The sequence below is a fragment of the Balaenoptera acutorostrata genome, chromosome 3 (genome assembly GCF_949987535.1).
Source record: "Balaenoptera acutorostrata chromosome 3, mBalAcu1.1, whole genome shotgun sequence".
Lineage (NCBI taxonomy): Eukaryota > Metazoa > Chordata > Mammalia > Artiodactyla > Balaenopteridae > Balaenoptera > Balaenoptera acutorostrata.
Window position 1 is genome coordinate 32,090,904 of NC_080066.1, and position 27,469 is coordinate 32,118,372.

The 27,469-nt window shown below is 43.8% G+C and overlaps 1 protein-coding gene and 1 non-coding gene across 7 annotated transcripts in view; one reads left to right on the top strand and one right to left on the bottom strand.

The window, feature by feature from the left end:
• The window catches only part of APBA2 (amyloid beta precursor protein binding family A member 2), a 230,565-nt gene that overhangs the window by 133,301 nt on the left and 69,795 nt on the right, over positions 1–27,469 (bottom strand). The window lies entirely within an intron of this gene.
• On the top strand, positions 6,248–6,320 carry TRNAR-CCU (transfer RNA arginine (anticodon CCU)). Its single transcript has one exon. It is a non-coding gene; the product is annotated as a tRNA-Arg (tRNA).

The window sequence follows — 27,469 nt, forward strand, 5'->3', positions numbered from 1 at the left end:
TGCGTGCCTAGAGCCCGTGCTCTGCAACAAGAGAAGCCACCACAATGAGAAGGCCATGCACTGCAGCGAAGAGTAGCCCTAGCTCACCGCAACTAGAGAAAGCCCGCGCGCAGCTACGAAGACCCAAAACGCAGCCAAAAAGAAAAATTAAAAGAAAAATAAAAAAATTTTTAAAATAAAGAATATTCAAAATCAGTAAAATATTTGCTCCATCAACTATTTTGTTATCAAACCAAATTATTACACCTTACAGTCCGTGCTCTGTTTTACTGTTTAAATTTTAAGCACAAATAAACACTCGAAGTGGTCACACAGAATGAAAGAATTGAAGAAACTCAAGTTCTGTTTCTTTGTTTTTAAAATCTCTGTGCTATCATTGTTTATTTCTAAATCTATTTAAATGCAGGAATATGTAGTCCTACAGAAGGAGCCTGTTCATGAAAGGAGCTTAAATGATTCTGAACTTACTTGAAGGGTTATGAACTTACTGTCAAAATATACATGTGTACCTGAGTCTACATACATCAGAGGATGATGGTAAAAATGGCAGTTATCCAAATTCATTGCCATGTGGAATGCAATGTTTATTAAGTCATAAGTAATTGCTGGAGGAGGTCATTGAGAAGATGTGACTGCCAGGTGACCCAAGAACTGACCTTGGGCAACTGCAGGCTTCTCACCTCTCCCCTGTGTCCGAATGTACCTTCCCCACCGTTCCCACCCTGGGAGCCGCTTCAAGGACACAGCCTTGAGATGGTAACTTGCTGTTGAGACGATCTGGACCATACACCTGAATGACCCCCGTGAAGGCCTCTGTACAAACTTTAAGATTCTGGTGGGCGAGTGTGGAGATCTACTGATTTTTCAGTCTCCCAGGACAAGCCTCGTGTGTCAGCTCCCTTGTTTTTAAGCCTGCCACCTACCAACCTGCAGGGTCTGCCTCTTTTCTTTGGTCTCTCCCTGAACTCCCTGTGCGGGGGCTGGTTTCCCGTTACACCCCAGAAGCTCCCAAGGTTAAAAACTAATCATTGTCACGCCAGCCAGGAGACAGAAGAAATGGGTCTTGGGAAAGAGGCATCGATGGGGGGAATCCCGAGTTGGCCACCGACCTCTGTGTGGGGGAGGATGGCCCAGAGGCTTGTGGACCCCCATATGAATATGGGGATGTCCCTAAAATGCCAGCTGCTCTAATGCTCTTTGTCATGTTCTTTTCCATTATGGTTTATCACAGGATATTGAATATAGTTCCCTGTGCTATACAGTAGGACCTTGTTGTTTATCCATTCTATATATAAGTTTTCATCTACTAATCCCAAACTATCCCTCCCCCACACCTCCAATCCCTGGCAAACAAAAAACACTTGTCTGTGAGTCTGTTTCTGTTTTGTAGATAAGTTCATTTGTGTCATATTTTAGATTCCACATATAAGTGATATCATATGGTATTTGTCTTTCTCTTTCTGACTTTGCTTAGTATGACAATCTCTAGGTCCATCCATGTTACTGCAAATGGCCTTATTTCATTCTATTTTATGGCTGAGTAATATTCCATTGTATATATGTACCACATCTTTTTTATCCATTCCTCTGCTGAGGGACATTTAGGTTGTTTCCATGTCTTGGCTATTGTAAATAGTGCTGCAATGAACATAGGAGAACATGTTATCTTTTCGAATTAGAGTTTTCTCCAGATATATGCCCAGGAGTGGGATTGCTGGATCATATGGTAGTTTTAGTTTTCGTTTTTTAAGGGACCTCAGTACTGTTTTCCATAGTGGCTGCACCAGTTTACATTCCCACCAACAGTGTTGGAGGGTTCTCTTTTCTCCACACCCTCTCCAGCATTTGTTATTTGTAGACTTTTTAATGATGGCCATTCTGACCAGTGTGAGATGATACCTCATTGTAGTTTTGATTTGCATTTCTTTAATAATTAGCAATGTTGAGCATCTTTTCATGTGCCTATTGGCCATCTGACATACTTTAACAGTGCTGGAGCACAGTGGTAACAAAAAGCAGACTGGATTTTAGTCAGTTTTGTTATTATTTCTAAATTATCTCCAGATCATGCAACTCCTTATGGTCTGCATCTGGGGAAGACCACTTCTGCCACCCCAGACACACCACTAATTCTAGCAGATTCTTTAAATAGGACTGGTGGGTACAATATTCTTTTAGTTCTTGCATCTTTAAATGTTTTTCTAAAATCTTGATACTTAGAGGACAACTGGCTGGATAGAAAATCCTTAGCTCATGTTTTCTTTTCTTGAGTTTCTTGAAAATGTGGTGCCACTGTTGTCTCACTTTGGACGTCACTGTCACAAAGTCTGATGCCAACCTGATTTTCTTTCCTTTGTAAGTAACTCGGCTGTTTTGCCTGGAGGCCCAGCTCATACTACCTTTATCGTTAAAGTCTAACTGCTTTAGAGCATAAATTTCAGGTAACCATCCCCAGAATGACAGTGGACTATCTCAAGGTACAGTTGATCCTTGAACGACTTGGGGATCGGAGGTGCTGACCTTCCATGAAGTCAAAAACCTGAGTATAACCTGACAGCCAGCCCTCCACATCCATGGATTCGACCATCTGTGCGTGGATTGTGTAGTACTGTAGTACGTACTTAGTTAGAAAAAAAAAATCCACATATAAGTGGACCTGCACAGTCCAAACCCGTGTTGTTCAAGGGTCAACTGTGGGTTCATGTCTGATTTTATTTCAGGAAAGTTTTTTCGAATTTCAGCTTTAAATTTTAGTTCTGTTCCATTGCTTTGCTTTGCATCTTCAGTGTCTCCCATTATACATGTGTTAGATCTTTCTCCAGCGGTCACTGTTTCTGGCCTTTCCCTCTCTTTCTTTATTTTTGTTGTATTTTCCTGAGTCCTTTCCTTTCTATTCTTACTGGACTTTCAGTGGCAGCCTCTGTCTCCTTAGGCACCTTCTAATTCACTATTTCAGAGATGATTTTATTTTCTCCTTCAGTTCCTCTCTTTAGTTTCATAAGCTCCCATTTTACATCCCCTGTTTGTTTATCCATTTCCAGTCTCATTTTTTGAATTCCTGACTCATGGTGTTTTTTTCACAACTGCAATGGCTTGTTAATTATATTTCACTTGTGGCCCTTTATTTCTTGACTGTTTTCATAGGCCTGCATATTTTGTGACTCACTTCTATTTTTCTTACCTTGTATGGATTCTAGGTTGGCTTGAATTTATATTTATTTCAGTTAGACTCTCTGGTTTGCCTGGACCAGCAACAGCAGGAGATTGGGGCAGGGGGTGCAGTACATAGGGTGGGATTTGTGTGGCTTGCTTAGGGTCCTAGCTCAGCCCTGCCCTCTTCTGATTCTGCTCTGAAGTCTAGCTTCTTCACTAAGTAATAGAGATGTTCCTCCTCCACCCCTCCCCCCTTCTCTGGTCTCTCTCATTCTTACCCTGTGATGCTCTGTCCTTTCACTGAGATCCTTCCTCCAGCTAATCCCTCCTCCCTTTCACACTAGGCCTCCAGGGAACATTCTGCTCTCCCAGAAGCAGGACCTCTGATCCCACACACTTTCCAAGCCCCTCTTTTTTAACTCCCTCAGTAGCCAATACTTGAGTTACTATATCTCAGACCTGTTCTCAGCATTTCCCCACTGAGGGCGGGGCGCCACCCCCCTGCCCCCCTGTATCGTATGAAGTTTTCTGAAAGCAGCCTTCCTGATGACTTAGAACCATAAGACATTAGGATGATTTTGCAGGCTCCTCTAAACGTGACAAGATGGAGTCCTGGACTTTATGACACAGAAAAAGTAAAGCGTGTTCCCAAAATGTTCCTTTAAACATAGTAGTAGCCGTCGTCATAATGGAGATCGGAAAATACATGTATCCGTGTATCGCTTTCAAAACCACTGGCACATGCGTTTGTGGTTGTTTTATGCCAGGCTGTGTAGTGTGTGTTGTATTATTTGCGTTTTACAGAATAATGGGGAGGGTTTAATATTATTCTGCCACATAAAGGGAAACATAGGAAGAAACAGGAAGTGAAGCTGCCTGCTCTGAAAAAACAATTCAGCTTGAACAAGCAGTGAAAAGCGTTGCTGTGTTTCTGAGACTCAGAATTGACAAAGCCAGGCAAGCTGCTAGGAGCTTCCTCTGATCTCAACCCCCTTGAGAGATGCTGGCATTTCCTGGGCAGTCACCACACCCCAGATGGGCCAGGGGAGGAAGCGCTGTGTTCTCCCCAACTCTGGCTGAGACACCCAAGTGGGAACATTCCAGGAACTACAGGATGATTCAGACCTGAGCTCCTCATCCTGCCCTCACTTGCAATTTTGTAAGCTTTTGGTCCTTTCGACCTTTAGCCATGTTTAGTCTTTTCCTTTTGGTCACATGGGAAATCTACCCATCAGGTAGACCGGGAAAGTGAGTGAGCAGGCGGGTGGGAAGGAAGCCCCCACAGAACCGCCTGGTGACAGAGTGTCCACACGGCCACCCGCTCTTTTAGCCAGTGGAGTCAGCTAGAATCAGGGTGGATGGGTCCCCAGGGCCTGTGCCCCCAGGTCCAATACGGCCTCTTCTTTGCTGTGGTGTCTAGAGCAGCCACTTGGATCAGAACAGCACTTCATACCGTCACATGCTGCTTCCCTTTCTCCCTTTTTTGCCCAAACCACACTCCTCTGTGATAGAAGTAGGGGAATGATGCAGGATACTGCCTCCCCCAGGACGCTCTCCTGCCGGGAACTAATAGACAGCATCTCTTCCCTTCCAAATCCACCTTCTGGTGCTTGTTTGGATCTGAACTAGCAACTTGGCAGAACCACAGAAAAGAACAGATGTGCTCCGAGGGGTCAGGTGATCGGCAGCATGGTACCAAGAAAACGGGCAGTAAGCAAGCCTCAAGGCAGAGCGTGGGGAGGGAAGCGTGGTCAGCAGCAGGGTTTTGAAACCTCCCTGAATGCCCACCTAAAACAAACATAGCAACTATAGATTAAAACCCCAAACCCACAGACAACATTTACAACAAAACTAGGTGACACTGTTTCCCTACAATCCTGAAAACACAAGCAGGTAGGAATCGAGTACTAACAGTCTCAAGACCTGTGTGGTCTTGACATCTGCAAAAGAAACGGGAAGTAGCGGGGTGACCAGGAAACCTGACAACAGGAGAGCCCGGAAGAGCCACGACTCACGTTTGCAGGAAAGCCAGGTGGGGAGGCCAGGATGGGCTTTGTCTGCAGCAATAGTGGATAAAGAGTCTACAGTGGGGGCCAAGGTGCTGTGACCTCTCTGAATTGGAACGAGGGCTCCCTTCCATGGTGAGGAAAACCAATGGGAGTGGCATTAAAATTTAGCAGGACAGAGATTACAGAGATGAAGGAGAGGGGAGGGTCAAGTACAAGTGGGGAAGGGAAACAGGGCTCAGGAAATCTCAGAAAGTCATATTTTTTTGTAGCACTACACATAAATAACAGAAGAGAAAGTTCTGTGCACATAGGAAAGCTGTCCTGAACCATGTCTCCTTCCAAAAGTTCAGGAAAAATAATTTCACACTAAAAAGATCAACAGAAAAACACTAACATCAAATACCATTGTAAGAGACTATTGTAAGAAAAAGAGAGAGAGAGAGAGAGAGAGAGAGCAAGGAGCAAAATAACATTCCTCCAGACAATGAAAGCATGTCAAAAATATATGCTCACAGAGTAGATAAAAATGTAATCTTTGTTCCAAATTGAACTAAAGGAAATTAAGAAAAGACATGAAATAACACCATGACACAAAATTAGACATACTCAGAAATTAGACGATAGAACTCAGGAAAGAATTAGAGATGTTTTCATCAGAAATGAAGACAATTATTTCAGAGATTAAGACTAAACTAGAAGGAACCCAAGAGCAAATAAACAGAACAGATAATGCCATAAAGAAATAGACGATGAAGAGGAGGAAAGTGTTGAAAGCTAAAAATAAATAAAGAGGTAAAAGAGAAGTCTAGAGAAAGTGACAGCTACTGAAGGTAAGCAAAGAAGATCCAGCACGTTGATGAGTTCATAAAGAAGAAAACCAAAGCAAGGGGAAAGAACAAATAACAAAACTTTAACTTAAGAAACTTTAAGTTACATATTGAAAGAGCCCACCATGTACCTGAGAATACTGACCCAGAATGACCAGCATTAAGACATATTTTAGAGGCAGGATCAAGATGGCAGAGTAGGAAGATCCTGAGCTTGCCTCCCCCCATGAACACATCAAAACCACAGCTACAGGGACTTCCCTGGTGGTCCAGTGGTTAAGACTCTATGCTCCCTATGCAGAGGGCCCAGGTTTGAACCCTGGTCAGGGAACTAGATCCCGCATGCATGCCGCAACTAAAAGAGCCCACATGCCGCAACTAAAGACCCTGCATGCCACAACGAAGGTCCCACACACCACAACTAAGACCCGGTGCAGCCAAATAAATAAATAAATATTAAAAAAAAAAAACTACAGCTACATATAGAGCAGCTCTCTCTGAAGATTTGCAGAACAGATCTTCTACAACCAAGGATATAAAGAAAGAGACACACAGAATCCGCTTGGAAGGAGGAGAAGTGATCTCTTCAGGACCTGTATCTCTGGTGGGCAACCAAGAAGAAGAGGGGCTATTACAGGCTGGGAACCCTTCCTGGGGAGCGAGGGGGTCACACCCCACATTGGGCATCCCAGCCCTGGGGTCTGGCATCAGGAAGACGAGCCCCTCTGACTGGTTTGAAAACCCAGAGGTCCTTCCAGAGAGCCACAGGAAACCGAGACTCTGCTCTTCAAGGGTGCAATGCAGAGACCTGCTTGCTCCCAGTCCCAGGGCATAGGCAGCAGGCTGAAAACTGCCTGGGGCTCTGGCCAGCCTGTAAGGACCACCCCCAGCCTGCAGCAGGTTCTGGCTCCAGCCCCTCCTGCTCTGGTCCCACTCCAAGGGATCAAGGCAATTGCACCAGAAAAAATCCAGGGCTCGCTCTGGACTGCAACTCCAGCCTCTCATAGCCTGACCACATCCCCCAACAAGGCAGCAACCACCATCACTGTGGAAAAGCAGCAGCTCAGGAAGGGCTTAGGCTCCAACCCCTCTGACCCCGTCCCCACTCACCACCAAGGCAGCAAACACCACCACGCCACATGAGAAGACACAGCTGGTGCCAGCCTTTGGCTCCAGCTGCTCTGGCTCCAACCCCGTCCCCCACCAAGGTGGTGACCTCCACTGCACGGGGTGAAAAGCCTCGGCTCACACCAGGCTCAGGATCTGGCCCCTCCGCCTCTGGCCCTACCCACTCTGCGGTGATGGCCGCCAGTGCACCCCAGTAACAGACATGACTCGTGCCAGCTCTTCCACCAAGCCACTGGACACATGCAGACTACACAGGGATGGTCCACCATAATAACACGCCTTCAAGACTGGGAGAGACAACTGTTTCACCTGATTTAATAGAGACAAACAGATAAAGACAAACAAAATGAGAAGATAGAGGAATATGTTCCAGATGAAAGAATAAGATAAAACCTCAGAGAAAAACCCTAATGAAACAAAGATAAGTAATTTACCTAATAAAGAATTCAAAGCAGTGGTCATAAGACTGCTCAATGAGCTCAGGAGAAGAATAGAGGAACACAGTGAGAAGTTCAACAAAGAACTAGAAAATATAAAAAAAGAACCAATCAGATACCATAGCTGAAGAATACAATAACTGAAATGAAAAATATACTAGAAGGAATTAACAGCAGAGTAGGTATCAGAGAAGAATGTCTAAGTGACCTGGAAGACAGATTAATGGAAATCACCCAATCAGAACAGCAAAAACAAAAAAAATTGCTTTAATGAGGATAGTTTAAGGGACCTCTGGGACAATATCAAGTGTACAAACATACACTTGTATAATGTTATAAGGGTCCTAGAAAGAGAGAAAGGGGCAGAAAATGTATTTGATGAAATTATGAATGAAAATGTCCCTATCTTGAAGAAGGAAACACATATCCAGATCCAAGAAGCACAGAGAGGCTCAAAAAAGATGAACCCAAAGAGACCTACACCAAGACATATCATAATTAAAATGGCAAAAGTTAAAGAAAAAGAGAGAAAAACAAAAGGTCACATACAAGGAAACTCCTCTAAGGCTATCAGCTGATTTTTCAACAGAAACTTTGCCAGCCAGAAGTGAGTGGTGTGATATATTTAACGTACTTAGAGGAAAAGACCTACAACCAAGGATAGTCTACCCAGCAAAGTTATTATTCAGAACTGAAAGAGAGATAGAGTTGCCTCAATAAGCAAAAACTAAAACTAAAACTAAAAACTAAACATCACCACTAAACTGGCCTAATTAAAATAAACAGTTAAGGGATACATAGAAAGATGTAAAACAGGACACCAAAATATAAAGCATAGGGGGTTAAGTAGCAAAAAATGGACAGCTTTTAGAATGTGTTTGAACTTAAATGACTATCAGGTTAAACAAGTAGATATAAGTACAAGTAGATATATATGTAGCTCATGATCACCACAAATCAAAAACTTACAACTGATACACAAAGAACAAAGAGAAAGGAACCCAAACACAAAACTAAAGAAAATCATCAAACCAAAAGGAAAGACACTAAAAAAAGAAGAAAAGAACAGAGAAAAACTACAAAAACAACCAGAAAACAAGTAACAAAATGGCAATAAGTACATACCTATCAATAATCACTTTAAATGTCAATGACTAAATGCTTCAATCAAAAGACATAGGGAGGCTGAATGAAAAAAAAGACCCAACTATATGCTGCCTACAAGAGACTCACTTCAGAGCAAAAGACACACACAGAATCAAAGTGAAGGGATGGAAACAGATATTCCATACAAATGGAAATGAAAAGAAACCTGGGGTAGCAATACTCATATCAGATGAAACAGACTTTAAAACAAAGTCTATAATGAGAGACAAAGAAGAGCACTATATAATGATATAGGGGTTAGTCCGAAAAGAGGATGTAACATTCCTAAATATATATGTAAATAATATAGGAGCACATAAATACATAAAGCAAATATTAATAGACATAAAGGGAGAAATTGAGAGTAATACAATAATAGTAGGAGACTTTAATACCCCACTTACATCCATGGATAAAACATCTAGACAGAAAATCAATAAGGAAACAGTGGCTTTAAATGAGCATTAGATCAGATGAACTGAATAGATATATACAGTACATTCCCCAAATAGCAGAATACACATTCTTTTCAAGAGCACACAGAACTTTCTCCAGGACAGATCACATGCTAGGCCACGAAACAACTTTCAATAAATATAAGAAAATTAAAAGTATATCAAGCATCTTTTCTAATCACATTTTGAAGCTAGAAATCAATTACAGGAAGAAAACTAGAAAAACACTAACACATGGAGACAAAACAACATCCTAATAAAAAACTAATGAGTCAACAAAGAAGTCAAGGAGAAAATTTAAAAATACCTTGAGATAAATGAAAACAGAAACACAACTTTCCAAAATCTACTGGACAGAGCAAAAGTAGTTCTAAGAGGGACGTTTATAGCAATACATACCTTCCTTAAGAAACAACAAAAATCTCAAATAAACACCCTAACTTTCCACCTAAAGGAGTTAGAAGAAGAAAAATAAACAAAGCCAAAAGTCAGCAAAAAGAAAGAAATAATAAAGATCAGAGCAGAAATAGAAAAAAACAGAAAAGATCAATGAAACTAAGAGCCAGTTTTTTGAAAAGATAAATAAAATTGATAAACACTTAGCCATATCATCAAGAAAAAAAGAGAGGGGGCCCAAATAAATAAAATTAGAAATGAAAGAATATAATGGTAACCATGAAGCTCCTAGAAGAAAACATAGGCAGAATACTCTTTGACTAAATCGTAGCAATATTTTGTGGGGGGATCTCTCTCCTAAGGCAAAGGAAACAAAAGCAAAAATAAACAAATGGGACCTAATTAAACTTAAAAGGTTTTGCACAGAAAAGAAAACCATTGACAATACAAGAAGACAACCTAATGAATGGGGAAAAATATCTGCAAATGATATGACCAATAAGGTTTAATATCCAAAATACATAAACAGCTCGTACAACTCAATAGTGAAAAAACCCGATCAAAAAATGGGCAGAAGACCTAAGTAGACATTTTTCCAAAGAAGACATACAAATGACCAACAGGCACATGAAGACGCTCAACATCACTAATCATCAAAGAAATGCAAATCAAAACCACAATGAGATATCACCTCACACCCATCAGAATGGCTATCATCAAAAAGACCACAAATAACAAATGTTGGCAAGGATATGGAGAAAAGGCAACCCTCGTGCACTGTTGGTGGGAATGTAAATTCGTGAAGTCACTATGGAAAACAGTATGTAGGTTCCTCAAAAATTAAAAATAGAACTACCATACCATCCAGCAATTCCACTCCTCAGTATTTATCCAAAGAAAATAAAAACACTAATTCATAAAGACATATGTACCTCAATGTTCATAGAAGCATTATTTACAATAGTCAAGATGGACACAAACTAAGTGCCCATCAATAGATGAATGGATAAAGACAATTTGGTGTATATATATATATATATATATATATATATATATATATATATATATACACACACACACACACACAGTCATAAAAAAGAATGAAATTTTGCCATTTGCAAAAATGTAGATGGACCAGGAGAGTATATACTTAGTGAAATAAGTCAAACAGAGAAAGATAAAATATTGTATGTTTTCAATTATATGTGGAATCTAAAAAATAAAACTGATGAACAAATACAACAAAACAGAAACAGACTCACAGATACAGAGAACAAACTAGAGGTTACCAGAGGGGAGTGGGTTGGGTTGGGGAGAGGGGCAAAATAGGTGAAGGAATTTAAGATGTACAAACTACTAGGTATAAAATAAATAAGTTATAAGGATGTAATGTACAGAACAGGGAATATGGTCAATATTTTATAATAACTTCATATGGAGTGTAATCTATAAAAATACAGAATTACTATCTTCTACACCTGAAATTAACATAAGTAACATAAGTCAATGTAATGTAGTGTCAAGTTAATGTAAGTCAACTATACTTCAATTTAAAAAAGACACATCTGTAAAATAACTACAAACACCAAGAAAAAAGAGGAGGGGGGAGTATCCATTGAATTTCTAAGAGCAAAAGAGCGCATCATTCATAAGAAAATGAGACTGTCATCAGACATTTTGACAACAATGATTACCTCCAGAAGAAAACGTACTAGCATATTTAAGACATTCAAGGATTTACTATCCGGGAAAACTGCCTTTCAAGTATGAAGGGTATGAGCAACCTGACACCAAAATGCAAGGACTTAAGGATCTTGGTCTCACGAGGTCTTCCTGAGGAATCTATCCGAGGACTGAAATGACCAGCAAGGCACTAACATAAGCATTGGTGGCTGTTAGTCTACCAGGGCGGCCGTAACAGAGGACCACACAGGGTGCCTTAAACTTGCAGAAAAAGGAACAAACAGACATGGTGCGCCTCCTCTAATCTTAGCAGAGAAGCTGGAACCTGAGTCTGACGGTCCAGTGGTACAACTGCCAACGTGCGGGAGACAGAGGACCAAAGGACCCGCTGAAGTGCACCATGAGTGTAACCACCTAAAGACTGAGACATGCCACAGGTCAGACATCCCAGCATCTTCAACAGATACTTTGCAAGGACACCAGCCGTGCAGCTCTGAGCATATGTCTGGAAGGCTCTCATCAATCCTCCACCTCCTCGCCTGTCAGATGGTAATGCGAGACCCAGACGACATCTCATCACCAAGGCCCTCAGTGATGCACCTAGCAGAGGGGAAACCCCTCATCTGGGGAGGACTTGGGGCCTGTGAACATTCAAACTCTCATGCTGAGAATCTTAAAGGCATCCCCGTCAGGCCTGGGCTGAGTAATGTTAATTTCAATTCCTATAGCACCTGACTGACATAAGCATCTCTGCAAAAGGGCATCCCTCTTTCCCAGCTCTAAAAGGATCCATAAATTGAAAATGTCACTACAGCCACATCAGGCCAGACACACAAACAAAAAACAGAATTAGAAAACTGTTCCTTAAAATATGAACCTGATAACCAACTAAGAAACTCACACTGTTCCTTATTCACTGAAGACTTCAGGTCTGGCCTTTGCTCTACCCCTACAAGCTGTCAATGTCCTCAATACATCCACTGTCCATCCATCCAGACTTTTCAACCCTGGATGAGACAAAGATCTCCTGAGCAGCTTTCAAAAAATACTGATGTCTGGATTTAAAGACTTTGTTTTGTCCAGGAAGTGGTTCAAGTACCGATTTAAAGATGACTCTATAATCACTAGCGTCTATGAGTCAAGGCTGCATATCATAACCTCTAGGACAACCACTGAAAGAATGAAAAAGGAAGGCATACCTCACAAGCTGGTGAGAGAGGGATGAAAAAATAAAACTACTTCATTAGAAAAAGGTAAGGAGGGTATCAAAGATGAGTAGGGGGACTTCCCTGGCAGTTCAGTGGTTAAGACTCCACGCTTCCACTGCAGGGGGCACAGGTTTGACCCCTGGTTGGGGAAATAAGATCCCACATGCTGCATGGCATGGCCAAAAAAAAAAAGCTGAGTAGGGGTGTGTCCAAAGGTCTCAAGGACCAAGTTGAAGACACTCCCACTGGCCAAAGGTAGGACAATTTGAACTTCAATAAGGATAATGATTGCAAGGGTTTGAAACCTATCAAATACGTTCAAGCCCATGAGTTCACAATGATAGTTTAAATTTTAAAAAGCGTACTGGAGGATCATGGGAAACACATTCATCTTTGAAAGTGGTAAATGAAGTAAAAGAATGACGTGTTTGCCCTGCCTTTTCTCTATGAAATGTCCCCCTGGTAAACCATATATATAGCAGATGAAGGAGGCATCTATAGAAGCATTCCAGCTGGGAAGTGAAAAAAGAAATGACAGAATTAGAAATGAATTATCATTTCATTTAAAAAATTTTTTCTTAATTTACATCTGGGATTCGCCCAAGACCAATTATATCCAAATCCTCAGGAATGGGTCCCAGGCATCTGTGCTTTAGAAACGCTCTCCAGGAGGTGAGAATGTGCAACCAGGGTTGAGAATTGCTGAGTATCCCTTCTGTGCCCTGATGTTCTCACCTGTGACAATCTTCTTCCCTCCATCTCAGCCACCAGCCAGCCCCCTCCTCCCCCAGGATGGTGTCCCTCCAGCTGAAGTTCCCTCCGGTGGTCTCTCCTTACCCAAAGGCACTCTGTCCTTCACATCCAGCCCAGACCCTACTTCCTCTGAGAAGATTCCCATGATTTTCCACAGTGCTGAAATGAGTGTTTTTTACAGCTTCATCGAGGTATAATTTACATACCACACAATTTGCCCATTATAAGCGGTGACGATTTTCAGTGAATGTATTCAGATGCTCAGCCGTCGTCACAATGCAGTCTTAGAACATCTCCACCATCCCCAGCCAACACTCCCTCCTAGCCCATCCCTGCTTACATCCCCAACCCTAGGCAACCACGAAGCTGCTTTCTCTCCCTATAATTAGGCGTTTTCTGGAAGCATCATATAAATGGAACTGTACAATATGTGTTCTTTTGTATCTGGCATCTTTCACTCAGCATACTGTTTCTGAGCCAAATGGGTATTTTTAAACGTACATGGGGATTTGGTATTTAAAGGAATGCTGGATGAATCCATCCGTAAGCAAATGAATCACTCCTCAACGTGACTGCTCATCCCCTCACTTCTTTATCTTGTAAGAATGGTGTTTGCATCTTGGTCCTCTCTGGCCGGGCTTGCTCCGAAGTGGCCTGAGTTCCATCCACATAACGGGTTTGGCTTGACTGAGGCCATACTGCTCACTCTATTTTCCTCCACTTAACACCACAAACCCATCTCCTGCCTGAAACCATGAGCCCAGGAGCACACAATAATCCAAGGGCTCAGAGAATTCATCCACCTGCCTGGCACTGCTGGGAGACCAACTGCGTTATATGTTCCGGCGATGATTTCTAAGGTTTACAGATGTCGTGTATTTATAGTCAATTACAGCTTTTCCTTGTGAACTTTTCCAGTCTCCACAGACGGTAGGTTTCACAAGGGCAGGCGCCATCTCTAATTCTCAGCTGTCTGCCCCACGCTCCTGGCACACCGGAGGCAGTCGTGAAGACTGTTTAAATACTGGAGGTGGAGAAGAGTGCATGGGACTGTATCAGTCTGCCAGGGCTGCCACACCAAAGGACCACTGCCTGGAAATTTTATTTCTTCATAATTCTGGAGGCTAGAAGTCCAAGATCTAGGTGTGGGCAGGGCTGCTCTCTCCTGAGGTTTCTGTGCTTGTCTTTTAGGTGGCTGTCTTCTCCCTGTGCCTTCATATGATCTTCCCTCTGTGCATGTCTGCGTCCTAAACTCTTCTTCTAAGGACACCAGTCATATTGGATCAGGGCCCACCCTAATGACTTCATTATAACCTAACTACCTCTCTAAAGACTCTGTCTCCAAATACAGTCACATTCTGAGGTACCAGGGGTTAGGACTTCAACCTACATATTTTGGAGGGACACAATCCCATGACAGAGACCAACGATACAATTCTCTCTGCTTTTGTAAATATCTGAGAAGTTCTAAAACAGAAAGTTAAACTTAAAACAAAAAGATCTGTTAGAGGAATAGTTACTGAATGACCAAAATCGTACTAAAAACATGACCACAGCCAAGTAGGGAAGGTCTGGAAAATGTTCTGTTATTAAAAAGGCATTTCTGTTTTCAAAAACAGTGGAGAATAACTACTAAAGAGAATGACCCCGCCTGCTTTGGAAGTGTAATGAGGTCCACGGAGCTTGGCATTGTCTCCTAAAATCTAAATTGGCTAAATCCGGATTTGCAAAACACTGGAAAATACACAAGTCATTCTGTGAGTTCTCACTAGCTCTCACCAGCCCCACACAGGGAGGGCTGTGGGCAGTCAGGCCAGAGCTCCGTGTTTCTGGCGAGATGAAACCATTAATGTCTGATGATTGACGTCTGGGACTCACCTACAGGAAAATGCAGCCCATTAGCTGTTGGGAAACTGTTCTGCTGCATCTGAGGGGTTCCATACTTCGAGGTATCAAGGAGCATAGGGAGTTACCTCTAAATGAAACATTTTTATCTTCACCTATCTTTGCATTGAAAACAGTTTTCAGGTTCCTCCTACGTCAGTCAGAACAGGCTAGGTTGTGTTGCGGTAACAAATAACTCCTAAATCACAGTGCCCTATTCTAATAAGAGTTTCTATCTTGCTGACTCAGTGTCTGCTGTGGCTCTGGTTTCCTCTCCAGGGCAGGTCAGCCACTTCGATCTCAACACGTGCTTCTCGGATGGATGTGACTGGGGAGAGAGCACGGACCTGCTCTTAAAGCATCTGCTACTTCTGCTCGTGTTTCATTGGCCAAAGCAGTCATGTGGTCGCCTCTACCCCACAGGAAGTGGAGCAGTATGGTCCTCCCATGTGCCCGGGAGGAGCAGCCTCACTAATGACCAACAGTCCTGCAGAGACACCCACAGCGATGCACTGGCTTCAATACTCCCCTAGTCTGCCCTGCTCCTCTGACTGCAACCCAAAGTAGCGGGAACACAGTCCCAGGGCAAAGGGAGTGGGCTTGGTGCAGACAGGCATGTGGCCAAACCCAACAGTGCCCCCTCTGGGCTTGGGGAGGGCATCCTGGACCCCCCACGTTCCCACAGAGGCCACCAAAGCCGTGAGTCGGGGGCTTGATCTGCAGTACGAGGGACAATGTCACCCCCACCCCAAACCTCCCCACCACAGAACTCCTGCTCAGAGGGCACGGTGCTCCCACAGGTGAGAAGACATGCCACATACCCGACCATGAGGGAAATACACATCAAAGCCACAGGGGGATATCACCTCACTCCCACTAGGACGGCTACTATCCAAAAAACAGAAAACAAGTGTTGGTGAGGATGCGGAGAAACTGGAACCCTGGGCACTGGTGGTGGGAATGGAAAATGGTGCAAGCAATGGAAAACAGTATGGAGGTTCCTCAAAAAACTGAAACTAGAACTACCCTATGATCCAGCAATTCCACTTCTGAGTATATACCCAAAATAAATGAAAGCAGGAACTAGAAGAGGTATGTGTACACTCATGTTTTTAGCAACATTATTCACAATAGCCAAAAGGTGGAAGCATCTCACGTGTCCACTGACAGATGAACAAATAAACAAAATGTGGTATATGCATAAAATGGAATGCTATTCAGCCTCAAAAAGGAAGGACATTCTGACACCTGTTACAACATGGATGAACCTTGAGGACATTATGCCAAGTGAAGTAAGCCAGTGACAGAAGGACAACTGTGTGATTCCATTTATATGAGGCACCTAAGAGAGTCAAAATCAGAGAAAGCAGAATAGTGGCTGTCAGAGGCTGGGGGTGGGGCTGGGGGGGGGTGGGGAGTTAGTTTTCAGTGGGGACAGAGTTTCAGTTTTGCAAGAGGAAAAGAATTCTGGAGAGAGATGGTGGTGATGATAGCACAGCAATGTGAATGTACTTAATGCTGCTGAACTATACCCTTAAAAATGGTTAAAATGGTAAATTTTATGCTTTGTGTATTTTACCAGGCTATGGTCTGAACGTTTGTGTCCCCCCCCAATTTTCTATGTTGATAACCTAATCCCCAATGTGATGGTATTAGGAGGTGGGACATTTGGAAGGTGATAGGTCATGAGGGCTCTGACCCTTATAAGGATTTGCGTCCTTATAAAAAGAGACCCCAGAGAGCTAGCTCACCCCTTCCACCATAAGATGACACCACCTATAAACCAGGAAGCTCTCACTAAACACCGAATCTGCTGGTGCCACGATCCTGGACTTCCCAGCCTCCAGAAGCATGAGAAATAAATGTCTGTCGTTTCTAAGCACCTAGTCTACGGTATTTTGTTACAGCAGCTCAAATGGACTAAACATGCCACAATTTATAAAAATTTGAAACTTTGTAAAAAAAAATTTTTTAAGTTTACAATGGCTCCCATGACCCACTGGATCAAGTCCAAATAGCTTACAACGTGATTTAAGGCCTTCCAAGATCTGGCCATCACCTGCCTCCATTCAGGTGCAAGGTGTCCCCAACTATATCCAGCATCCTCCTGCCTCTGCACCTTTCCTCACACAGTTCCTCCTGCTGGTGACGCCCTCCCTCCCAGTTCCCCCTCCCCCTTCATGCATCTAAATCCTGCCTGCCTCGGGGTGCCCACAGCACTTCCACTTTCTAAAACCATGATTAATGCTGTGTGCATCACCCCTCCCTCCCACCAGACAGCAAATCCCCAGAGGGCACTGTCATAACTGTATTATCCTAGAACCTAGCGTGGTGCCCTAAACAGGTAACCAAACGCTATGAACCCTCGGTGGCCGAGGATGACCGACTTGATGATAAAAACTATAAACCAAAAACCCATCATCCTCAGATCAGAGCTGCTCCAACCCTGATGTGCACAGAATCCCTATCAACGCGCAAGTAGCCAACAGACAGAACCAGAACCCGCAAGGCTCTGTCCTAAGCATGCCCAGTGGAATGGGATGGTGACCCCTGACCCCCACAATAGCCCTGCCCTCGGGGTGCCACATGGGAGCTGGTCCAGAGTCACGCAAGGGCAGGCACGCCTCCCCAGGCATCTAGGTAGTGCTTTGGTGAACACCTTTTCTAATTCAAATCGCTCATATGCCCCTGCAGATGGAACCAGCTTTTAAATTTAACTTCATTGTTATCTACAGTTAAATCAATGACTATAAAACTGGCTTCTTAGACCCTCTTAATTACCCAGAAGAAATCCCACAAAAGATGCATTTCCTTGAATAGAGCAGGTGGGCAGCTACAATAAAATTTCTCTAATAGAGCTGATGTTCCTCCCTGGGGTAATTTAAATAAGCTGCAATGGTACAATCATTAAAATTAATTACAAGATCCAAAAAAAGCGACAGGACAGGAATCAGAGGCCCAGGTGCCAGTCTTGGCTCTTTGGTGAGTTAACTGATGTGACTTTGGCTAGACCTGTAACTCTCTGCGGCTCAGGCTTCTCACCTGTAAGATGATGAGTGTGCTGGAAAGAGCCGTGGCTCACCCACTGCGGGGACCCACGGGCAGACCATGAGGTCCACTGATTGAGCGGCAACCAGAATTTTAAAAATGAAGTACAATACTGTACAGAATGCATCACCTCAAATGAGTGTAAAAATCGTTTCCTGAAACTTCTGTTTGAGACTTATAATTTATATATATCTTGGGTGGTGATGTAAAATGTCTGGAGAAAACCAAGCCCAGCAGTCAGCGTCTACATGCACGCCACCCTGATGGCCAGAATCGGGGACCCTGCCCATGTAGAAACCCACAGAGGCCAAGCAATCTAGACTTAGGAAGGTCCTGGGGTCCTGAGGATGTGGGGAGCAGGTGGGGCAGGAGGTTGCCTGACTTTGCTCCTGGTGGGGCTGGGACTAGAGCCAGTACTAAGGGGGCCGTCTGCAGAGGCCTCGTGGACAGGGGAACGTGCGGACCAACATGGGAAGAAGGTGATGCTGCTGACCAGGTGGGTTTCTGCAGCAGAGTTTTAGGAAGTGAAGTCAGAGAAGAAACAGTCAGGGAGGGGCCTCTGGCTTTTACTCAGTGAGACGGGGACGGGGGCAGGCTGGAGGGTTCTGGAATGAAAAGTGACGTGACCTGATTTAAGTTTTAAAGTAGTCATTGTAAATCAACTATACTCCATAAATTTTTAAAAAATAAAATAAAAGGATGGACCTAGAGATTATCATACTAAGTCAAGTATGATAATACTTCATTATCATCATACTAAGTGAAGTAAGTCAGACAGAGAAAGACAAATATCATATGATATCACTTATATGTGGAATCTAATTTTTAAAACATGATGTAAGTGAACTTATTTACAAAATAGAAACAGACTTACAGACATAGTAAACAAACTTATGGTTACCAAAGGAGAAAGGGGAGGGAGGGATAAATCAGGAGCTTGGGATTAACACACACACTACTATATATAAAATAGATAGCTGTATAGCACAGGGAACTCTACTCAATATTCTGTAGATGTTGTACCTTTATGAGAAAAGAATCTGAAAAAGAATGAATACATGTATATGTATAACTGAATCACTTTGCAGTACACCTGAAATTAATACAACATTGTACATCAACTATACTCCATAAAATTTTTTTTAAAAAAGCAGTAACCTGGCTGCCATATAGAGATACACCTGGGTGGAAAGGTGTGGGTCAGGGTAGAAATGGGAAGGCTGGAGGTGAGGGCAACAGCCCAGTGGAGAGATGATGGGGTGGTGCAGGTGGTGACCAGGGATGGGATTCTAGGACAGATGAGATGTAGGATCTGAGAGGAAGACAAGAAACAAAGTTGACTCCAAGGCTATGGTCCAGGCATCGGGAAGGATGGAGCTGCCATGTACTACAATGAGAGATGGGGGTTAGGAGGGATGGTGGGGGATAGCTTGGCACCTGTTGAGTTGGGGTCTCTTAGACCTCACGAGGAGATGTTTCATGGGCAGTTGGATACACAAGTCTAGCATTCAGGAGAGAAGTCAGAGCGAAGATATAAGTTTGGGATGTTTCAGCATATGATGGGTTTAGTGCCATGAGACTGGGTGAGGTCACCAGGGTGGGAGTGTGGATGAAGCAGAGGAGAGGTCCACAGGTTGAGGCGGGGACCCTCCAACACTCAGAGGTCAGTAGGGGGACTGACCAAAGTGGGAAGAAAATCCCAGGCATATGGAGCCCTGGGAGCCAAGGGAAGAAGCAGTTCGGGGGGAGGGAGAGGACAAATTACAAGTCAAGGGAGAGGAGGACTTGGAGGTCCTTGGCAACCTCGATGGGCTGTTTCAGCAGAGTCGGTAGACACATCAGTAGGAAGGGGGAAAGTCTGACTGGAGCGGGTTTCAGAGAGAAAGGGCGGGGAGGAACTGGAAAAAGCCAGTAGAGACAACTCCTCCCAGAAGTTCTACAGCAAAACAAAGCAGAAAAATAGGGCAGAAGCAGGAGGAGGAAGTGGGACCAAGAGACTTTTCTCTTTTCTCAGATGGGAGATAAAAGCAGTATGTGTGTGCAGCCAAGGATCCAACAGAGAGCAGGAAACGGCGCTGGAGGGTAGGGGGAAGCTCCAGGGGTAGCACCTGGTGCTAAAATAAGGAGGGGGTGGCTTGGAGCCGGATACATTTTTTCCAGTCTCAGGAGGAGCTCGAAGGATACGGGCACAGATGCTGGCAGGGAGTGATGTGATGAAGGGGTGGGAGTCTGAACCAACCATATGAATCCTCATTTCTTCAGAAATTCTGTGGGGAGGGTGGGAGGGAGGGAGATGCAAGAGGGAAGAGAAATGGGAACATATTGTATATGTATAACTGATTCACTTTGTTATAAAGCAGAAGCTAACACACTATTGTAAGGCAATTATACTTCAATAAAGATGTTTAAAAAAATAAAAAAATAAAAATAAAAAATAAAAAATAAAAAAAAATAAAAATAAAAAAAAAAAGCAAATGCAAAAAAAAAAAAAAAAAAAAAATTCTGGAGCCTACAAAACCCGAATGGAGGCTAGGTTTCCAGGCTGACGGAGATGTCAGGCCGTCCAGGCCAGAGGAAGCAACAGGGTCATGATGTGACCAAGGAGACCAGTTTTACCTCCCCTTCCCCAATGAACCTCAACATCTACGTCAAAATAAAAGACCACAAACTTGGGCTCTGTCAATACAAATTTGACACCTTTTTTTTATTGAAGTATAGTTGATTTATAATGTTGTGTTAATTACTGCTATACAGCAAAGTGATTCAGTTATACATACATACACATTTTTTTAATATTCTTTTCCATTAAGGTTTATCATAGGGTATTGAATATAGTTCCCTGTGCTATACAGTAGGACCTTGTTGTTTATCCATTCTATATATATAAAGCTTACATCTGCTGACCCTAACCTCCCACTCCATCCCACTTTTATTAGCTGCTTGAAGTTGGCAAAAAAAATCACATCATTGCTGCAAGTTCTCAGTTTCTCTATCTGAACACTGCAAAGAGTTACTCTTGCTTTTCCCAGGATTGCTAAGAACATAAATACATGTAGAAGTTCTCAAGTTGCAGTAACACAGTAAAATATAATTTTTATAGAGTTAGACAACATGCAAAATAATTAGAGTAAAAATATAAAAACATGCCCCAAAATAATAAACAGTAACTTCACTTTGACAGGTTTCACCCGTGTGACTGGGAAGCATGTTCATGGCAGCTTGCATCGTATTCATACATCTTATTTCTTAAACTGGGTGGTAATTACCCAGATTTTCCTCTTATTATTCTGTGTATATTTTTTATACCTTGAAAATATTCTTTCAGCCTTCTAAGTCTTTTGTTTCTTCCTGCTCTACACACTTAGCTGTCCAATTTTTCCTTTCTACTCTGGGACATGTGGGCCTGACTCCCATGAGTGATCAGGAGGCTGGATCTAGGACTTGGCTAACAGATGGGGCCATGCATTCAAAAAGCAAGGGGAGATACATAGGTGTACACGGGTTAGTACAATACACGCTCTATTTCCTGGCTCTGTCTCCTGAGAGGGCCTAAAAGCAGTGGCACCTCAGTAGCGATAGGCACTCTCAACACACAGACCTTGTTTTCTAAATACCATTCTCTAATAAAAGGAACCAGGGATTCCCGGAGAAACAGCAGATTCTAGGGCTGGGAGGGGAAAATGCAAGTTGAGCCTGGACCATCTTGTTGTGACAAAAAGTAAGGAAATACCCAAAAGACAAAAGACAAAAGGATAAGGGCATGTCAGAGAGACACAGGAACTAATCTGAAAGAGCTTCCAGTGGTCAAAGCTGGAACAATTTAGGCAACAAAATAAATAAAGTAGGACTGCATTATAAACCAAAGCACAAAATAATCTATGAGTCCATATTGGTACAAATAAAAGTTTGAATAAATAAATAAGTAGGGGAGAATAGACAAGTCTCTGATACAGAACAATTCTACAAAATTAATGTAGATACTCATCCATCAAGGAGGCAAAGCATGACTCCCCACTCCTTAATGTGGACTGTGCATGTGACTTCCTTCCAGAGCAGAGTATGGAAAGGGGGTGGAGTAACTTTACAGCAGAGAAACCTGGCAAAGGCTACAGGAGCCAGCGATCAAGGTCAAGGTCAACAGTGATCAATCATGGTTGACAGCTATACATCTGCTATGTGTTAAGAATAGCGCATCACCTCTGTGGTCTTTCTCCCCCAAACCCAAAACCCAGTCTAAATGAGAAAAACACCAGATAAACCGAAATTGAGGGACATTCTATGAAATACCAGACCAGTCCTCCTCAAAACTGTCAAGGTCATCAAAAACAAGGAAAGTCAGAAACTGTCACAGTCCAGAGGAAGCTAAGGAGACAAGATGCCTAAGCGTAATCTGGTGTCTTGCCTGGGGTCGTGGGACAGAAAGAGGACATTAGGTAAAAACTAAGGACGTCAGAGCAAATTGTGGAGCTGTCAGTAGTAATGTACCAGTGTTGAGCCAAACGCACCGTGTTGATACAAGACATTAATAATACGGGAAGCTGGGTGAGGGGTACATGGGGGCTCTCTGTGCAACTTTTCCATAAATCTAAAACCGTCCTAAAATTCAAAGTTTTTAAAATATTTTTTAAATTTAGGAATAGTTGATGTACAATATTATATAAGTTTCAGGTGTACAACACAGTGATTCAATATTTTTATAGATTATACTTTGCTTAAAGTTACTACAAAATAATGCCTATATTTCCCTTAGCTGTACAATATATCCTTGTAGGTTGTTTTACACGTAGTAGTTTGTACCTTTCAACCCCCTACCCCTATCTTGCCCCTCCTCCCTTTCCTCTCCCCACTGGTAGCCGCTAGTTTCTCTGTATCTGTGAGTCTGTTTCTTTTTTGTTATATTCACTAGTTTGTTTTATTTTTCAGATTCCACATATAAGTATTTGCCTTTCTCTGTCTGACTTATTTCACTAAGCATAATGCCCTCCAGGCCCATCCATGTTGCTGCAAATGGCAAAATTTCATTCTTTTTTATGGCTGAGTAATACTCTACTATATCTATATATACACACACACACATAAATATACCATATCTTCTTTATCCATTCATCTACTGATGGGTGCTTAGGTTGTGTTCATCTTGACTACTGTAAATAATGCTTCTATGAACACTGGGGTGCATATGTCTTTATGAATTATTGTTTTCATTTCCTTTGGATAAATACCCAGGAGTGGAATTGCTGGGTCATATGGTAGTTCTCCTTTCAGTTTTTTGAGGAACCTCCATACTGTTTCCCTCAGTGGTTGAACCAATTTACATTTCTACCAACAAAAAGCAACAGAAAGGCATGGCTCCGAGGAAGGCAGGCACCTCTCCTCACAATCCAGATGGTCTGGCTGGCGCACACCTTTCCAGGCACCGTGAGAAACCCCTCAAGACGTCCGCTGATTCCCCTGAAGCTGTTCGGGCTGTGACCTGCTGCCTCTACTGAATGCTGATCTTTTAGACACTCTCCTCCTTGCAAACATGCCTTCCTCTCTTCTCTCTGCACACATGCACACACACACGCACACACACGCCAGGCCCACGCCCCTTTGTAGGTGTGGCAGCTTTCCTGAAGGTTTCAGAGCACTGCACGGGGCATGAGGGACTCAAGCTGTCCCCCGTGATGTGTCTCATTCCCACACTGCTCTGTCCTCCGCCCGAGCGAAATGAATAACATCAACCTGCAGCAGCCCCCTGGGACCCCCAGACCACGTGGCACAGCTCGTGTCCGCGTTTATAACGTACGCCTCTAATAAGAGAACAGAGGCGGCTGCTGGAAAACAGAAACAAGCTCCTGACGGCTGGGGGGCTGGAGGGACAGAACTGGGGACCCAGTGCTTTCAGGCAGACCATTCCCCCCACCCCCGCACCTGCCCAGTTCTGAAGTTATCCAGCGCAGAAAGCCCAAGAGTTACACCAACCACCTCCAAACAGAGAGCAGACTTTTCCAAGAATTGTAATGCTTTTCTCAAAAATAATCAGATCTCCCCACTGGTCAAAGAGAACAAGGATACTGGGGGGACGGAGGAGGGGAAATGCCACTAAGGCAAAGAAAGAAACGTAAGTACCAGAAGAGCTCGCAACACAGAGCACCGGGCTCGGGGCAAATGTGAGCGGCCCCTCTGATGAGTGGGGTCACTAGGCAAAGTCCTGCCTCAGGCTCCTGTTCTACACAAACCAACCCTGGGCTATTCTGAAAATCGAATGGATCCACATACACAAATGCCCCCTGAACCCAGGACAACTCTATGTGTGGAAATAACCATGCTATCGTCTCTCTCCCCAGGGTACAGGGACCCAGATTTCCACACCCCCATCTGGAGAACTGTGCTCCCCAGCACCTCATTTGGCTGTGCGACTCATTATACTAATTATTGTTTAAATTTGAGGGTGTTCCTTAAAAAGCTGCTTTATTTATAAATAAGTTGCCCGAAAGCAAATCTTGGAGTAGACGCATTAGTCAGGGTCGAAAGCTTCCACTTCAAACATCAGCAATTTAGAGGAAAAACCCATAAATGGACTAGAGTATAATCCCGATACTGAATAATAAATCCATCATTAGCCTCCAGCGATATTTACAACTGAGCTTTCTTAATCTCTGGAGGTGCATTTTTGAGGCTAAAGCAGCTCTGATTTTAAGACAGATTTTATGATGATACGGAGTCACAAGGTCTGGTCCCAAGGCAGCTGTGCAGCCGAGCCTTTCCATCCTTGATGATGCGGCCAGGGTACCAGGTCCCTTGCTGCCCACCATGGAAGTAGAACTGGTCAGAAGAAGCAGAGAAGCCTGCAGAGCCCGGGCTAAGGGCAACCAGCTCACCTACTCGCCCCTGGAGGCTGAGTGGCAGCTCCAGGGACCTGGGGCTAGTGGCAGGAAAGATGGGAGGATGACCACGCCCTGATGGCTCTGGGGAGAAGGCACTCCCCCTCAAGAACAGCTGGGTCCTCTCTGCTCCCTGCACACACACCTGGCCACGCCCACAAGGACTGATGGGCAGTCACATCCCCAGAGGGGCGAGCACACCTCTGTGCCTATTCATCACTCCCCGGGGAGCTGCCGCACATTTCAGCAGATGTTTCCCACTAATGGCCCCACGTGGATCATTCCAGAAGAGCAGCAGGCAGAATGTTCACCTCCCAAAAGGTGCCAGTGCACTGAGGCAGGGAAAAGAAGATTTGGTGCCCAAGACATTCTCCCATTATTCACGAAAGGCAGGGGAATGCTACACAGACGATAGCAAAAAGAGAGCCCGGTGAAGGGAGAGAACAACTGGCTGACCTTGACACCCCTTTAAAGCTCAGCCAGTCAGTAGGTCTCTGTTGTACTTTCTCCTACGGTTGCTGCAAAAAATTACCATAAATTCAGTGACTTAAAACAACATAAATTTACCATCTTACACGTGTCTCACTGGGTCAAAGATGAGGTGTTGGCTAGGCTGGTTCCTTCTGGAGGGTCATGGGGAGAATCTGTTTCCTTGTCTTTTCCAGCTTCTAGAAGCCACCCCATTGCATGGCTTGTGGTCCCTTCCTCCATCTGCAAAGTGCATCGCTCCAACCTCTGCTTCCAAAGGCACACCATCGTAGCACCTCCTCTGACTCTTCCTGCCTCCCTCTTACAAGAACCCCATGATTACATCAGGCCTGGATGACACCAGGATAATCCATGGTATCTCCCCATCTCAATTCCCTTAACTCAGTCATATCTGCAAAGTCCCTTTTGCCGTGTAAAGAAACAGACTGACAGGCTCCAAGGACCAGGGTGTGGACATCTTCGGGGAACCATTCAACTCTATTTAAATTAGAATCCTATCTGTAACAAAACCAAGATCTTAATTAAGTGGATTAAAAAAAAAAGCAAAACTCATGAGGCAGAAACACATGCATGGAGAGTGAAGCTATATCTCCCTATGCACATAACAGTAATAAGCTTGTTATCCATCTACTACAACAAATCACACCAAGTGTGGACACAAAGAGCCAAACAGCCTTGTTAGGTGAAGACTTCTTATACACTGTAGACCCAGAGCCCTTCTCTTCATTGTGACTCTTATTTAACATGCTCTGTAAATAAAGTACCATCCTTCTGAGCTAACGCTCTTCCTCCATCAGTCTTCCTGGGGAAAGCAAAACAACAAAAAATCAATGAGCGTAGGTCATTACTTTAAGATTTCTGGCCACACACTGAAAACGTCACTTCTCCCTTTTTTTGAAGTGTGAAAGTTTCACATCAAGCCCCCATATCCTTAATGCCAACAAAACAATCCTGACAACATCACCCAGCATGGATACTTCAGGCAAGCTGCAAGGATCCATGAGACTATAAACTTTAACAACCGTCAGCGGCCAAGATTACCCTGAGACACTATGACGTATTACTTCTATTGCTTCCTGCTTTAAACTTTAATCACTGAGATAAATATTCATGCTCTACTAGTCTCCTTACTGCAGGCCCTCTCCGCTCCAAACAAAACTTCATTTTTCCTCAAGTTCCGATAATCACAGGATGGCAAGGTTACCAGGTACCCTGTGGACCATACATTTTTCCTGCACAGCTTTGGTGCTCCCCACGATGGCCCTAAGACGAGGTTCCATTCTCCAGGGCAAAGTCTGAGTGAAGGAGGAAGCCCACCATTTGCCTGGAGAGGTGGGGAGGGTCCTCCACCCCAGCCCAGGGGCCTTACACCCCAACCTTCCTGCCAGCCTCCCTTCTGGCCGCTCTTCCAGGCTCCACAAAACTCCAAAACCTACTGGAGGCAAGCAACATGGCAGGGCTACAATGCCTAGACCTTTCTCCACGCACCATCCCCCCACAGGAGGGGGCTCCCGGCAACCCCCTCCCATGTTCCTCTCTAGCATCTCTTTTTCACAACTTACGTGTGAAGCAGAGGCTCCTTCCTGCCCCTTCCCTGCACAGATCTACACACTTTAAAGCCCTTCCATTCACTCCTCAAACAGGAAGCTCTACACGACGTTACAAAACACACAGGTCCTGCCCACCAAAAGCTTACACCCTAGGGGACATCACATCCAAGGAACAGATGTGTGACCTGTCCTATGAGGGGTGGTACACAGGGCACCCCTAACCCCGGGAAGCCCTCTTGGGGAGGAGTTAATGTTGCCGACGCAAGTCTGTGAGCCCAATGCACAGTGAGGCCAAATAAACCAAAACATCAGAGTTGGAGCCGAGAAAGGTTTACTGCAGGGCCAAGCAAGGAGAAAGGGTGGCTTGTGCTCAAAAACCCCGAACTCCCTGAGGGTTTTCCAGAAGAAGTTTTTATAGGCAAAATTTGGGGTGAGGG